This window comes from Eulemur rufifrons, chromosome 18, assembly GCF_041146395.1.
Source record: "Eulemur rufifrons isolate Redbay chromosome 18, OSU_ERuf_1, whole genome shotgun sequence".
Lineage (NCBI taxonomy): Eukaryota > Metazoa > Chordata > Mammalia > Primates > Lemuridae > Eulemur > Eulemur rufifrons.
In genome coordinates, this window is record NC_091000.1 from 17,455,434 (window position 1) to 17,472,266 (window position 16,833).

Genomic DNA, 16,833 nt, shown 5'->3' on the forward strand with positions numbered 1-16,833 from the left:
GGTGGCCATGATCCGATAGGTTTGATGGCTTTATAAGAAGAGGAGGAGCTCACTTGCCTGCACTCTCTCTCTCGCCACTGCCCCAGCAAACAGGGAAGAATATGTGCGGATACAGCAAGCAGACTGTCAGGAAGTGAGTTCTCACCAAAACACGAACCTTGCCAGAACCTTGATCTTGGACTTTTTTCAGCCTCCAGAAGTGTGAGGAAAAAAATTTCTGCTGTTTAAGTCACCCATTCAGTGGTGTTTTGTTATGGCAGCCCTAGCAGACTAATATAAATACACACACACACACACACACACACCAGACAGGGCCAGGACGTGTAGTAGATCAACCAAATCAATAGGACAAAATTGCCAGTATGGTAAATAAAATAAGAGATATCAATACAGATCCTGTAGCCCTTAAAAGAAAAATAAGGGAATACTATGAACAACTTTACGCTTATAGACAACTTAGAAGAAACAGATCAATTTCTCAAAAAAAAAAAACCTAATAAAATTCAGCCATGATGAAATAGATAACTTTTATCAGCTTATGCCATTTAAAAAAGCCCCTGAATTTATAATTAAAAAGCTCCACAAGAAGAAATCTCTATGTCCCACTGATAGTCCCACCGGAGAATTCAACAAAACATTTAAAAAAAAATGAACACTAATTTAAACTATCTCTTCCAGAAAATACAAAAGGAGAGAGCACTTTTCAGCTCATTTTATGAAAAATAATACTCCTCTTACAGAAAAACCAAAGACAGTACAAAAAAGAAAACCACAGACCAATATCTCTCATAAACTGAGATGCAAAAATGTTCAAAAATGATTAGCCAACTCAATCTAGCAATATATAAAAAGAATTATATACCCTGACCAATGGGAGTTATTCCAGTCCTATGCAAGACGACTTTAACATTCAAATTTCAATCAATAAATCAAGGCTAAAGAAGAAAAATCACATCATCACATTAATTGATGCAGAAAAAGCATTTGACAAAATCCAACACACGTTCATGATTTAAAAACAAAACTCTCAGCAATTAGGAATGAGAAGAACTAACACAAGTGGTAAAGAGCATGTATCAAAAACCTACAGTTAACATGGCAGTGAATGGTGAAAACTGAACACTTTCTTTCCCTTCAAGATGGGGGGAAAAAGCACGAAGGTCCACTCCCACTACTTTTATTCAAAAGTTCTAGCCACTACAATGAGGCAAGAAAAAGTAAAATAAAGGCAAATAGATTGGAAAGGAAGAAATAAAAACTGTCCGTATTTGAGATGATATGGTTCCCATTCACGATTCCCGAGGGAGCTACAAATACACTCCTAGAACTGATGGATAGTGCAGCAGGATTGCGAGCCCACGACTATGTTACCGCACGTGCCAAAGGGACTTTGCAGACGTGCTGACGTGAAGGAATTCGAGGTGGGAGTGTGATCCTGGATGATCCAGGTGGCCCCGATGCAGTAACAGGGGTCCACAGAGGGTGGGGGCCAAAGAGTCGGACTCGGAGAGGAGATGTTACGACAGAAGCGGAGGTTGAAGCGATGAGGAGCCGTAAGTCAAGGATGCAGGCGCTTCTCGAAGCAGGAAAAGGCAGGGAATGCAGAGCTGCCAGACGGGATGCAGCCCGTGGGCCCATATTAGACTCCTGACTTGCAGAACCGTAAGATAATATATTTGTATCATTTTAAGCCACTGAGTTTCGGTAATTTGTTACAGCCAAGATAGGAAACTAACACAGCTACTTCCCTGCTTTCCTCGTTCTGCAGTGTTGTTCCGCTTAATTAGTTTGCATGCCTTCCCCTCTCTCTCTCTCTCTCTTTTTTTTCAGTTGTTGAGTCTATCCACCTCAAGGTTCATCTCAAATGTTGCTGCTGCTTCCCCCAAGCCTCCCTGGAAAGTGATCTGGGGACTTTGTTCAGGGTCTCCTGAGTTTTTTTTTTTTTTTTTTTACCTCACCAATTACAATAACCTAAAATGAGTCACCTCCACCTCAGCCTGCACACTACTGCCTACGATGTGGATCTAAGCCTATGCCCCAGCTGAAGGCAGTCAGATTCGAGGTTCAGGGCACAGTCTTTCAGACTGCCAGGGCTTCCCAAGACTTGTGACACCAGCCATGTGTTTGGGGGCCAGAGGCACTCTCGATTCGGACCAGCTGGCTATACATTTGGGGGTCCCTATGGCCTCCCTCAGATTTAATAATTCACTAGAATGACTCACAGAACTCATGAAAGCACTATATTTATGATTATAGTTCTATTACAGTAAAAGTGTACAAATCAGAACCAGCCAAAGGAAGAATTCCAAAGGGTGGAATCTGGGCCTGGGAAGATTCCAAATGTGAAGCTTCCGTATCCTCAGGAAGATGTTACCCTGCTGGCACCAATGTGTGGTGATAGGCACATGGGGTATTGCCAAGCTAGGAAGCTTTGGTGTCCAGAGTTTTTATTGCAGCTTCATTAGGTGGGCATGACTGATTGAATCATTGCCCTTGTGGTTTAGCTCAGTCTCCAGCTCCCCTGTCCTCCTCAGAGGCTGGGCCGGTGCCCATGGCTCAAAGCCCCAAACTTCTAATCACACACTTGGTCTTCCTGGCATGGTCAGCTCCCTACCTTAAGACTATAGGTGTGGCAGCCCCCTCCCCCAGCCATCTAGTTAGCATAAGTCTCAGGTGCCCACCATAAACTATCAAGCATGGTCCCAGGGGCTCGCCATAAATATTTGTAACAAAGACACTTCTATCATTCAGGAAATTCCGAGGGTTTAGAGGTTACCCCCCAGGAACCTGCAACAAAGACCAGCCAAATTCTTTATTACACACCCTCTGGTTAAAGTTCTTCCTTGGCTCCCTTACTTTGGAAATAGAACTAAGCTACTTAACAGGGCATTCCAGGGCCTTCCTGAGGAGTGGCCTGATAAAACAGGCATAACAAAACCTCTTTCTAAAGAATGAAGGAGCTGTGCTACCACCTGGCACATAGCAGACACTCCATAAATTCTTGTTTAATTAATTATTGACTGATTGATGGGAGGAAGAAAGGAAAAGTACAAAATAAACAAGAAAATAAAATAACATTTATAAGCTAGAGAGGGATGAAGAACTTTTCAAAAAGAGAAATGAAAAATAATAAAACTTGGGTTCGTTTTCCATGCCTCTTGGAAATTAAATGTTTTAAATAATAGTTTCTGATTCTGGCTTCTTGATTTAACTTGGAGTCTAAGGAGTTTCTTTCCTCATTTCTAAACTATTACACATCAGTCTCTTTTTATGAAGTTATTACAGCCAGTAATATGAAGGAATATCACTATAAAATATTGAAATTGATTCTTGGAAGAGACATTATCTAGTATATACAGTAGAGACAAGGCATTAGAAATGTGTATTCATGAATACACAGCTAATGTGACATTCTGTTAGGTAGATAGCGAGGGATTCCAGGTCTCCTAGGGATGAAAATGGGTACTGCTGTAATTCACCGCCCCCCAATGGGCTTTTGGAGAGGCTCATGGAATATCTGCATGCGCAGTAAGACTCAGGTCATGCAGCTCCCAACTGTCCAATCAAAGTGGTTCCATGGTGACCTTTGAAGCACAAGGGAGGTCCCTATCCGAGCATTATAAAACAAGACACAGGCCATACCCAACCCCTCTTTTTGCACCCTTCCTTTGGCTCTGCCTTTGCTGCGACAATGGGTCCAGTCGTCATCTGTGTCATATGTATCATGCTCTATAAACCTATATCGTGCTCTTGCCCTATAATCCTATTTTCCTCTCCTCAATGAACTTCATTTTCATGCTTGCCTGACTTTGTCATGTCTGATCATTCTGTCGGTCGCCAAGAACTGACATTTTCAGACTAAAACCTGACAATTCCAGATTCCTTACCAAGACAATGTACCTAATGTATTAATATAATGAGACTTTCAGATGGTACTGTCTTTATAAAAGAATTTTTGATGCTATTTCCATTTCTTCTTCCTATGACTTCAAACATAGACATATGTCAGATTATTAGTTTTATTATTCATTAGTTTTACTACAATCACAGTTATAGTGTCTGGTTCTATACTTTTGTGTAGAATAAAAAGATATAACTATGGACTATGTGGGTGGGGAAAGAGGATATATACTTCTTTATGTGACTTTGTATTCGGAGAAAGGGAAATCAAGGAGAACGATGGCAGACTTTCTTCGTCTGGATGTAAGCCGAGATACTTGACAATAGTCCACAAGAGGAAATTATATGGCCTGGATGTTGTAACATGGAGAATATAATCTATTATCCATCCCCCCAGTCTCACTCAGGATTAAGGAATTTTATTTTTCAGGTAAATATTTGTTTCTGTATAATTAATAGTTTAAATGAAATAATTTTCATATTTTAAGAAAGAATTTAAGAAATTCCCTTATAACTTAGACCTAGCTAGGGTAACTACAATACAGTATGTATACATTTGACAAAATTACCCCTTGCTATCTTAGTATCGGGAGAGGAAGCAAGAGAGGGAACCAGTCTTGTTGGAAGATGAAAAAGAAGGAGATGGGATAAACTCCTTCTGTGTATTTTACCTTTCCTCCCCCAACCTCACTGCCACCTTGGGGCCCAGACATCTTCAAAACATGTAAACCTGATGTCAAAATAAGAAAATACGAACTGATTTGTGCAAGATGATTGCAACTACTTTATAATTAAACATCTAGGGAATTATGTATGTGAAATAGATATCTCTGGACATACCAGAGATTTAATTACATCCCGGATTAAAAGAAATTTTGACCCAAGATTGAGAACAGATGCTCAGTCACTTCATGTCCCAATGGTAGCTTTGTAAGCAAGTGACACTGGATGCTGTGCCTTCAAGAACATTTCTCCTACCTCATTGTTTTTTGTCAAATACTCATTAAAGGAGAAACACAAAGAACTCCACTGTTGGATTTTTCTCTAGGTTTCTTGAATGTTAGAAATCAACAGGATTAGTGATATTTGATTGGAAAATTTTCTTAAGCATTTACTCTTGTGATTTGTCTCTAATCTGGAAGGAAACAGCCGACTTATTAAATCACCATGTTATGTCTTGTTCTTCCAACTTGTGAAAATCCAAAATCTGGAATTTAGATTGTGGTTTGTCTCATTTTCTATCTTTATGTTTTTAACTTTATACAAATGAGCAAATAATGCAAAACTGGGAGGCATTAGATATTCTTCCCCTTATTTTGTGGATGGGACAATGAGGCCACCCAAAAAAGACATTAAAATGTATTTGAATAGAGAAATATACAAACAACTCTTGTTGCTAGGTTGTTGAGTTGATTGTTACAGAAAACAGAAGTAATTTGAATTTCCCCATTCAGTCCAGGAATTAGGGAGATCCTTTCTCTAATTACACAACATGCATGGATTCAGCCTCAGGCGCTAAACTGGGTGCTGGGGGTATAATGGTGAACACAACAGTCACATCATGAAGCCTTCCAGCCTAGAGGGAAAGACAAGTTTTAAACAAATTATTCTAAATAAATGATTAATTGCAATGTGCACAATTGTACAAAGAAGTACATAGTGCCCAAGAATTGTATCATTGAGGGAGAAATAACTTGCAAAGCTTCTGAGGTTAGAAAAAGCTTGGCACATTCAAGGAACTGAAAAAACTCCAGTGAGGTTGCAGCAGAGAAAAGGACTGGATGTGTCTGGAGAGAGAGGAAGGGGCCACATCACAGTGACCCAAGGCCATGTGATAAAGTTGGAGTTGGGTCCTGTGGGGAATGGGAAGCAATTGAAGAGTTTTTTATGTTAAAAACAAACCAACAAAATAGTAATCAGATTTTTGTTTTGGGAAGATCACACTGGCAGCAGTGGATAAGCCAGTCCAGGTGAGAGGTGATATGACTTGTTCCAGGGTGGCAATGATGTTCCGGGAGGGGACAGGGAGATGCAGAAAGTAGAACTGTCGACTTGGCAATTGACTGGATGTCAGGGATGAGGCTTTTGATCTGAACAAATGGATGGATGGTAGTGTCTTGTACAGAGATAGGAAATGCCGAAAGAGGAGTAGATTTGAGTGTAAGTGTGAAGAGATGATATCATGTGTTCTCTTTTAGAGTTAATGAGTTAGAGGTGCCTGTGAGACATCCAAGTGGAATAAGCACATATTTTTATGGGTCTGGTGCGCAAAATTGAAGTCCAGGCTGAAGGGTTTTAGCCATAATCATGATAACGATGATAAGGAAATCATGGGAGTGTTGAGATCACCTAGGGAGAGAGTATGGAGTGAGGAAAGATGACGGCTCAGGACCAGCATGACCATGGATTCCAGTTTGCCAGGGACAGTCCCCATCAACTCCCACTGCCCAGCACAATTATTAATCTCACCCCTTCACTCTCAAAAGTGACTCAACTTGGACAATAAATATATGGACACTTTATGTAAGCCAGAACCAGAATGTCTGCATTTAAAGCTTGGTGAAGCAAATTCACAAAAGGAGCCAAAAGAAAGGAAATAAACCAGGAGAAAGTGATGCCACTTGAAAACAAAGGAAAAGAATGTTGCAAAAAAAGTTTGCATATTGAATTGCAGAGTGTTCTCTCTTGGATTCTGGAATGATGGAATTCCATGGCAGTCAAAACCTCAGATAGGACAGTAGAGTGGAACAAGTTCAGGAGTTGGGCAGAGGTGAGGATGGTGGTGATTGGTCCTGGGGCAAGATAAGTGCTGTTGATACTGAAAAAAATAGAGAAAGCTTAGACACTTAAAATACAAAATAATCTTTTCATCTTGGCAAATATATTGGGGAGACTGTTAGGAATGTTCAAATCAGCTAACTGGAATAATACTTAACTGTTTCTAGCTCCTGTCACTCAAGCCATGCTGTTTCTTATCTCCGTGACTTTGTCACAATTTTTCCCCAGCCTGAAATGAAAATCCATTTTCTCCTTTATTCTTAGGATGAGGTCTGGTTTCACCTTCTCCAAGGAACCTTCCCTGACCCGGGTGCCCCTCTGAGGCTGGATTCCCTCCCGCTCCCAGCTCTGTCCCCAGAGTGCCTACCATTTTACACGGAAAATTAATTATTCGTCTCTTTACTTCATCAGATTGTAAATCCTTCTTAGACTTTTAATTCGTAAAGTTAGGGAAAGAGGCTTATTCTTATTTAACTTTGTATCCTCGGCCACCAGAGAGGGTTTTGGGGACTGCTGATGTAAAGCATTTCGAGGTCAATGCAGTGGTTCTGAACGTTTAGTGATTTTGCTCCTGGTGAGAAGAGGCAATTAAAGGTGGGATGGGAAAGTTCTATATCAGGAGGATGTTGCATACTTCATGTCTTTGGTCACATCCTCATAGAGACACCACTAGTGGAATGGCACAAGAGAAAGGGCTTTCTATAGTGTATCTTTTAGTCAGAAAAAACACAGATTTCTTACGCATTTTAGTGCCATGTTGAAAAACATTTTAAAGCAGCTTATAATTTCCTATATCTGGTTATCAATACAGTCCTATTTTTACACTTAACCTTTGTGTGGGTGGGTGGGGAGGGGCTTAATACAGGGACGCTCCTTTATTTTTACCTTCATGTATCTTGATTGAAACCTCCTGATTGTTGCCTGTATTAGGTCCCACAAAAATAGTATTGAATTCACGGGTAAATCTGGGGCCTGAAACACAATATTTCAGCCACTAACATGCACCTGTGCACAATGAGCCCTGAACAGGAATAAGTTATCTTCAGAGGTGTGGGTTGTACCTGCGAACTGCCGCATAGGGAGATGGCACGTGAAATTCCCTGGAGGTCTCCTGTGATGTGCAAGCTAGAAGAAAGAGGTATACACGAAGAATCAGAGGAGCCAGAGCCCCAGGTGCATGGTCTTTGACGTGAGAAATTTGCCATCCCCAAAGACATTATTGTTTCCACTACCTGTGTCCCAGCAAGCGGGGCTAGGGGCGCCCCCCTGCCCCCAGCAAGACAGTGAAAATCAATCCTTTGAAATCTTGATATCAGAGATGAGACCTAGTATCATGGGAATTTGTGCTTTTTCTTCTTAAAATTTGGGACTGGAATATTTAAGTAAATCATGGCATATTCTTACAGTGGGCTATCAAGCATGTATTTAAATAATGTTTCAAATATCTATTGTCATCTCATTATGTAAACACATCAGAAAATGTGTACAGAAAAAAAATATCTACCGCCACTCTGTGCCTTCCCAGTTCCACTTTGTGTATAGCTAGTCGTACTAAGTTTTCTATGATCAGATATTTGTGAGGTTGTCTGTTGTATATTTATAAGAATCCTCCTTCATTTAAATTTACTTTGCTGCCTAACCATGACTAGGACACGGCATTCCTTATTTCTCAGTTCTCTCCCTTGGATGATGAAAGTGGCTTCCTAGTGACTGAGAGCAGTGATCAACCTGCCCCTCCATCCTCTTTACCGCTGCCAAGGTGGTCTTTCTCCCGTGATGCCTGGGCCATGCATTTTTAGCTCTAGAAATGGATTAAAGCTGTGCTGGGTAAAGTTACCTCCGCTGCCCTGTCACTGCTTCCTTCAGTATAGTTCCATCTTCTCACTATTCTAGGTTTTCGGGTAGCATATTTTTGGGAAAAAATAGGTCACGGCTAAAACAAGTTTGAAGACCAGTCTTCTACAGAGTAGCATACAACTCCCTTCCCTGGCGTAGAGTCCCTGTGTGATCTGACCCCGCTTTCCTATCCAGCCTTCTCTTTATCTCTCCTACCACCTTACATTCTGATTCGACAATTTTGAATTCCTTATACGCCATGATTATTCTGCCCTCTGTACCTTTGCACACACATTTAGCTCTTCTAGCTGTCCTCCCTGTAGCCTCAGCCCCACCGTTGTGTCTGCAGCCAACAAACCTAAGCTCCGTGTACCCTTCTTTGTGCAGTATCCCCGATTCTGCCAGACACATCTTGATGCTTATATTTATCAGGCTTAGTGGTTGCAAGGAGCAGAAAATGAGTTAGGCCACCTATGATGATTAAAAGAGAGGAATTTCGTGGGAATCCAGAAAAAGAAACCATGGTGTGGCTGTGCCACCTGAAGAGTCCAAGAGCTTTAGAGCCTCCGCAATCGGCTGCTGGTGGATCTTCAGTGGAATGTCCTGTTATTATCATAGCAATTCAGCCATGCTTTTCTGTCTACTTTTCTTCTTTCCACCAAAGTTCCTCACCCTCTACTCTATACATCTGGGTTCAAATCCTTGTTCTTCCACTTGCTAGCTATGTAATCTGACCAAATTACTAACCCTCTTTGTGTGTCATCTCGTACAAAGATGAGATAGGAAAAGCATGAGATTATTAAAGGATGAAATGTTAGCTACTATATTTGATCAATTCCAAATGCACATTTTCATCCACATTTTTTTTTGAGATAGGGTCATACTTTGTCACCCAGGCTGGAGTGCAGTGGTGCAATCATTGCTCACCGTAATCTTGAATTCTTGGGCTCACGTGATCCTCTTGCCTCAGCCTCCTGAGTAGTTGGGACTGCAGACACATGCCACCACACCTGGGTAATTTTTTTATTTTTTGGTAGAGATAGGGTCTTGCTGTGTTGCCCAGGCTGGTCTCAAACTCCTGGTCTCAAATGATCCTCCCTCCAGGCCTCCAAAAGTGTTAGAATTACAGACATGAGCCATGGTGCCCGGCCTCATCCACATTTTAATACCTCTGAAATCAGGTTGCATTTTATTAATACAATTGTTCTCTGGCAGACAGGAGTCAAATTGTGAGGTAGTTGTTGTTGCCTGCCCATGTGCAAACTTGGTTGTTATTCCTGGCTGCATGACTGAACAACAGCAGCCTCTCCATGTTTGACTTAGGAAACTATTTAAGGACCATGTGAGGCAGGAATATGAGTCCTGGCTGTTGTTTGAAAACCTTCTATTGACACTTTTTTGATAAGATCAAGAACATTCCAGTATCAAAACACAGAATAAATTTTGGAAGAAATCCAGAAAGCTACGGTGCAGCACTCTTTTAAGAACTGCCACATCTTTTAAGAACTGCTGCTCAATGTTCTTAATGGCTGGGTAGAAAAACACAAGCCTTGATGACAGTCAAAAGTAATTCAGAAGAATCAGACTTTGAATGTTAAGAAGTTTTAGGAATCCTAATAAATTTATTTTGCTTAAATTGTGTTATTCAGGTGTGCATAAGAATGATATATGATACAACCTATTCATAAATCAGCATTAAAAAGCCATTTCAACAAGTATAAAACAACACTGTAAGTTATAAGGAAGTATCGCATCATGGATAGATTAATTGGCAGCATTTTAAAAAATTTTATAGTAGAGCATAAAATAAAAGTGCATCGTACAACTGACATCTTAGATTTGATGAAATGTGGTATTTTGGTTATTATTGCCTAATAATTTTTCTTTACTCATAATGTTTACTTACGGTCTCTGATTGCATTTTTCTTCATGACTTTGAAGGTTCTATTTCTTCAAATAACTGCCTTATTCTCTGCATAATTTCCAGACTAGACCAGCTTATTCTTTTTTCTAACCCAGTTTTGTGTTTTTTTTTTAAACCAGAACATCTTTAGGCATGGCCTACACTATGGATGGGCTGCCTTTAGGTCTTGAGCCGGGCCCTAGTCCAATCAACTGTGGGGTAGAGTCACGTGGCAGAGAATGTGACTGCCTAGAGTGTGCTCAGGGATTTGTTTTCATCTTTATATTTCCAGCACTTGGCACAGTCCCATGCATAGTACCAGTACATATTTGTTGAATGGATACATGAACCAAAAGGACCTTGCAAGAAAGCAAGGTCCATGACTCACTCACCACACACAGTTGGACAATGAATTGCAAAGTTTTTAAATTAAACAGAAATCACAATAGCATCCTAACCTATTTGCTATTATAAATATTTGATCTCAACTTTATAAATGTAATATTTAAGATCTTTCACAGATTAAGGTTTTCTCGTATCTGTACATTCTCCTGACTTGGGAACTTTTTCATTAATCATAAGGGAGCATAAATACTAGTTAATATCTATGTGATATAGCAGCATAATATAATCAACATACTATTGCTTGAATTGGCCAGATGTAGCTATAAATATTAGTGAGCTCTCATGAAAACATTTCTCCCTGAAAATGTTTTCTTATTCCTGTTTCTTTCACAATTGAACAGAAGAGAATGGAAGAGATGAGCAATGCCTCTCTAACTTTTCTGATGAATACAGTTCCCACTTTGACTCTGAAGTTCCCCATCATTGAGAAAATTCTGTGAACTTTATATGTTCAAACCTCCTTACAAGACTGGTTTCTTCCCAAAGTAAGCGTCCTTAGTATGACTGACGAAATTAGGTAATTTTACCATTCTTTAAGGTTTTATTAAAGCCTTGTGGCAAGACTTCCATCTATTGCCATTACGTCATGTAATAAAGGGGCATGCAATGGATGTTCACAGTTACGTTAGATCTGGCCCTTTCCCTCCTTTTCCACTGCCAACATCACCCTGCTCCAAGTTCTCCCTGCCACCCACTTGGATTACCATGCTCACCTCTAAACCAGCTCTCTGACACCAGCCTCTTCTTGCTGCAGTCTGCATGGTCAGATGAATCTTCTGGGAAAAAACCCTTTCATAAGGTAACTCCTTTGCACTAAAATGTCATTGTCCTTGGGATCAAGCCCAGGTCCTCATTGTGGCATTGAGGTCCGTCTGTAATTTGTCCCTCGCTTACTTATCCAATTTTGACAATTATGATTTTATCAAAGAACCCTTCCTTTCTACTCATGCCAGTCTTGTGAATCAACCATGATTATGATGTGCCTATCACCTATTTGCACCTTTTGGTGTTTCCTTTTCCCATGTCCCAAGGGCAGGCTATCTTTTTCTTTTCCTCTTCTATGAATCCTATTTATTCTAGAATAAGGTTCGAGTTCTTCTTCCTATAATAATTAATACATTATATATTTTATAGCAATATATAATTTATGTGTTAGCATAAATAATTATTTCCCTTCACTGTTAATTCTCTCTATAGCAGCCTTTTTTTTTTTTTTTTTTTTTTTTTTTTTTTTTTTTTATGAGACAAGGTCTTGGTTTGTTGCCCAGGATAGAGTGCAGTGGCATCATCATAGCTCACTGCAGCCTCAAACTCCTGGGCTCAAGTGATCCTCCTTCCTCAGCCTCCCACCTCAGCCTCCCGAGTAGCTGCAGCTATAGGTGTGTACCACCATGCCTGGCTACTTTTTGTATTTTTTTGTACAGACAGGGTCTCCCTCTTGCTCAGGCTGGTCTCGAAATCCTGCCTTCAAGCAGTCCTCCTGCCTCGGCCTCCCAGAGTGTTAGGATTGTGAGCCACGCTGGCCAACAGCAGCCTTTTAACATTCAACATAGTGGATCTTTTACAGCAGATCTTTTAACATTCTAAACAAGTAACCATCAGCTGCAAAACCTCCTACGACTTTAGAACAAAACCTGGAGTCTTTATTATGGGCTACGAAGCTCTACATGGTGTGGGTCAAGCCTTCCTTTCTGACTTCCTCTTTACCATTTTCCCTCTCACTAGCTCCCCATGATATGATCTCAGGGCCTCTTTGCACTGGCCATTTCTTCTGCCGCATGACTCATCCCCACATATTTGTGTGGCTCACTCCCCTACCTCATTGTGCCCTGCTCACGTCTTACTTCCTCCAGGGACCCTTCTTCACCACTGTGGCTAAAGTAGCCATCACCTCTCAACCCCTATCTCTCTAACCAACCTTCATTTTTTTCTTTATTTTACTTAGCTTTACCTGCTATTGTTACAAAATATTAACTTGTTTATTTCCTGTCTCTTCCTCCTCCATGTGAGCTCTAGGAAGGAATGAGGATAGGGGCTTCGTCTGTCTTGTTCATGATGTGTTCGTACTGCTTGGCACAATGTAGGTTCTTTGTAAATATTTATGAAACAAATGGATGAATTATTGAAAGAATGAATAAAATATTTTGCGTTAGGTTTGAATTTGAAGTATATCTACTTCAAAGGTGCCCTTTTGAGGTCCAGGAGGGGAAAAGATTTGCAGAAGTAATATGGCCAGTGAAGGAAACAAACAAAAATAGAAGCTTTCCTGCTATTCTCAACTGCCTGAGTCTTACCCTGTCCCTCACTGTCCTCTTTCTTTTGTATCTTCCTCTATGTGGCTGGTCATCTTACTTCACACATGTAAAAATGTAAATTCAAGGATGAAAACAGATTCTCAAACAAAATGTATACCATTACCATGTGATTTAAATTGTGTCCTTTAAAATACAACTTTAAGAAGCTATATATTTACTTCAATGATACTATCATTACTGAATGTATTTTTAAAACTCTTGTTTCGGAAAGATTTTCAGTCAATTTATTAGTAACCCAAAAAATCATTTTTGTTATTTTAATCTTGACATCTTTTCTTCCCAGATTTTAACTCAGCCTGAGCACTCATCTTACTCAATACACACAGCTCCTGTTGAGCTACAGGTTAGCAAAATCCAAATCCATCTTCAAAAGGGACAGATTTTTCTAATAGTGATATTATTTACAATATGTACAATATCTCATATACAGTATTGATACACAACATTGAGATTATTCAAAAGAATGTGATTTGGCCCAGATGATATTTACAATCCAAGGATTGGATTGTAAATATATATATTTACAATTATATATACACAGTTATACAATATAAATACAGAGAAAGATTTGTACAATTGTAGCATTATTAGAATAAGTAACTACTTTGAGTGGGAAAACACCTTTTTGTATATATTAGTTCTCATGTATTAGTTGAGAGTCAACACAACTACTTTATTGCCTTCTCCATCAATGTCGTATCTTCCCGTGGATAGTGTTTTTATGTCTTCAGTTTTCTCAAAAAGCTGCCAATGTGTATAATGCATATTTTGCAATTTTATTAAAAACTAATATCCTAAATTATATAGCAAGGATTGTAAAATACAAAGAAAAGAATGTAAAACATCGATCAATTGTGAATATCCAATTCCTAGGATCAAGCACATTTTTCGTTTTGATTGAAATTTGAAATGACTTATTTTTAACAATAGGTGGCGCTTCACAAGTTTTTTGTTAGTTGAAATGCATTGACTGTATGAAATATCTCTATTAATTTTAAAAATTAATACAAAATATTAAGATTCATATAATACGTTGGTAATTGGCAGAAACTTCTACTAAACCTGCCATATTTATGGAGGATCAAAGTTCACATTCGAAGAGATTATAAAAAAGAGGCAGCAGTAAATATACTTTCTGAAAATATGTAGAATGATCATTTGTTTTTTACTTTCCTATTTAGTTTAAATTTTTAAAATGTTATTCAATCACTTTTTAAAATATGTATTCACTTTTTTTACTCTTATTCACAGTTTACAAATTTTATACAAGGTATTTTTAATGTTTATAATGATCTTTATAAAATGTAAAATGTTAACAATTAAAAATTCCAGATAAATGATCAGGTGATCAGGGCTCATTATGTGTCTTAATCTGAAATTGTTATCAGATAACTGCTCCAAAATCACCCCCGCACAACACATACACATGCACACCCACACACACACACACACACACACACACGTATGGCAATACAATTATTTAAACCTGAAAGTTCTCAGTCTTAGAAGAACAAAAGTAAAACCAAATTGACTTGACATAGTATAACACAAATAAAATCATTATTTGGGGTGAAGCACCTGGAAAGAAGAGCCCTTAAACATTTCTTCATCATACGGTGTGTTTGAGGCAATAATTAATAATTTATATAGAACTTTAAAGCTTACAAAGCACTTGCATATACATTGAGTCCTTCAATAGCACTAGGATTTGGGAGGGCAAAGTATTGTTATTAACCTCAGGTTATTGATAAAAAGCAGGCTCAGAGAAATTAAGTGAGGTTCACCTAGCTAGAAAGTGGCAAAGGTAGGACTTAATATCATCTGATCATACGTCTGGTACTCTTTTCACAATACCATATGTTTTCCTACTTATAACATTGGACAGAGGGGAATTATGAGTTAATTTGGCATATTAGCTAAAGTTATAGATCATGATACAGAAAGATGATATAATCAAAACTCAGATCTTCAATACATGTATCTCTATACTATTATAGACTACTTAGTCTGTTCTGTTATAGACTACTTGTTTATATAAATGGAGTTATTTAAAATGTTTCAAAAATTACAAATTAAGGAAATTTCTAAGTTTAATTTTTTAGAAAAAAACCTCTTTTGGAAAGTTTTGTATGTTTTTAAAAAATATTAGACATTCTTAAAGAAGAGCATGCCTATAGTTGTTTCATTAAATAAATAGCCTACATTTTTTTCCTCACAAATAAAGGATAAACTATAGCCTTTGGCATAGGTTATTTCAATAGGAAATAAAGATTAAAGCAGGCAAGCCCCAGGAGATCTTTTAGCTTTTTTTGTTTTTGTTTTAGTGAAAACATGATTTTATTGTCTTACTGTTGTATCTTCGGGGGGCAGTTACAGTCTTAAATTAACCTAGATTCTTATGTGTTTGTCTCCAAAGATGAAGACAGCATTAGGTAGTTATGGGAATGAGAGATTAACAACTGTTGCTGATCAGGATCAAAGATCATACCAGGTGATCATTATAAGGGCCATTCCACTCCTTTTTTCAAAAATCAAATCAGCAGAAGAGATGGCTAATCTTGTTTTCTCATGAACATGAAGAATAAGTCAAGGCTCGGAGGGGAACGTTTAACATCACTGGAAGAGGAAAGAAGACAGGATTTATTTTGCATTTGGCTAGATAAGAAATGAGGACTGTTTTGTACTAGGGCAAAGATGTTTCCCTAAACACCCTTACCATGTGGGTTTAATTAGTACAGTCTTTGATATATAGTAGTGATGCAGTTTGAACTCTTCTCACTTTTATTCTTGTAAAGGAATATGGTACTTAAGAAATGAAGGGCACCAATTTAGAACCCTTCCATGTGCATTTCTTTCTTTATTTACAACTTGCAGAAAAAGAGAAATCACTTGTGACAGAGTACACATATGAATAGTCGTAGAATTATAGAGCTGACAGACACTCTACAAATCATTCAGTGTAACTTACTCAATGTATTGCTTCATTTGCCCACTTCCAGAATCTGAAACCAGTACAGAACATTAGTACTTTAAATAGGGCAGAAGGATGAGAATTATGCTTATGAAAATGAAGAGAATGTTTATGGAAAATTTACAGAATAGGTTGGTCTATTTCTGTCAACTACAAAGATTGTTTACAAAAGGAAACTGAAAATAAAATGGCCTATCCTTGCCAACTTTTCTTGGGAAGTATAGTAATATAGTGACTATTGCCCTAAAAGGAAAGAGAACTTAGTTTCCATTACTGGTCTTCATTGATTTATTAGATTCTTACAGACTAACTCATCAACTTCCGTGATTATTCAGTTTGTGTGTTTGTTTCTCAACAAGGTAAAAGACTATAATACATTTATTATCAAGACTTCACAGAAACATTGGGAGAATTAATAAGGTATTATTTTTCAAAAGCTTGGAACACATTATGATTCTTCTATTTTTATTTTGGCATATAAGGTAGATAAATGAGTAAGTTAAACTTCCTAGTACTCCACTTTTGAATTTTTTAATCACTAGCAGTTGTGAGGATTACCAGATTTTTTTCAATTCGCTTTATTCTTTTTTAAAAATCAAATCAGCATAAAAGATGGCTAATCTTGTCTTTATATGAAAATGAAGAACAAGTCACTTTCCATTCCACTTTATTTATATGTATCTTAATATAGTAAATTAAAAATTATAAGATTTTCATTGATATTT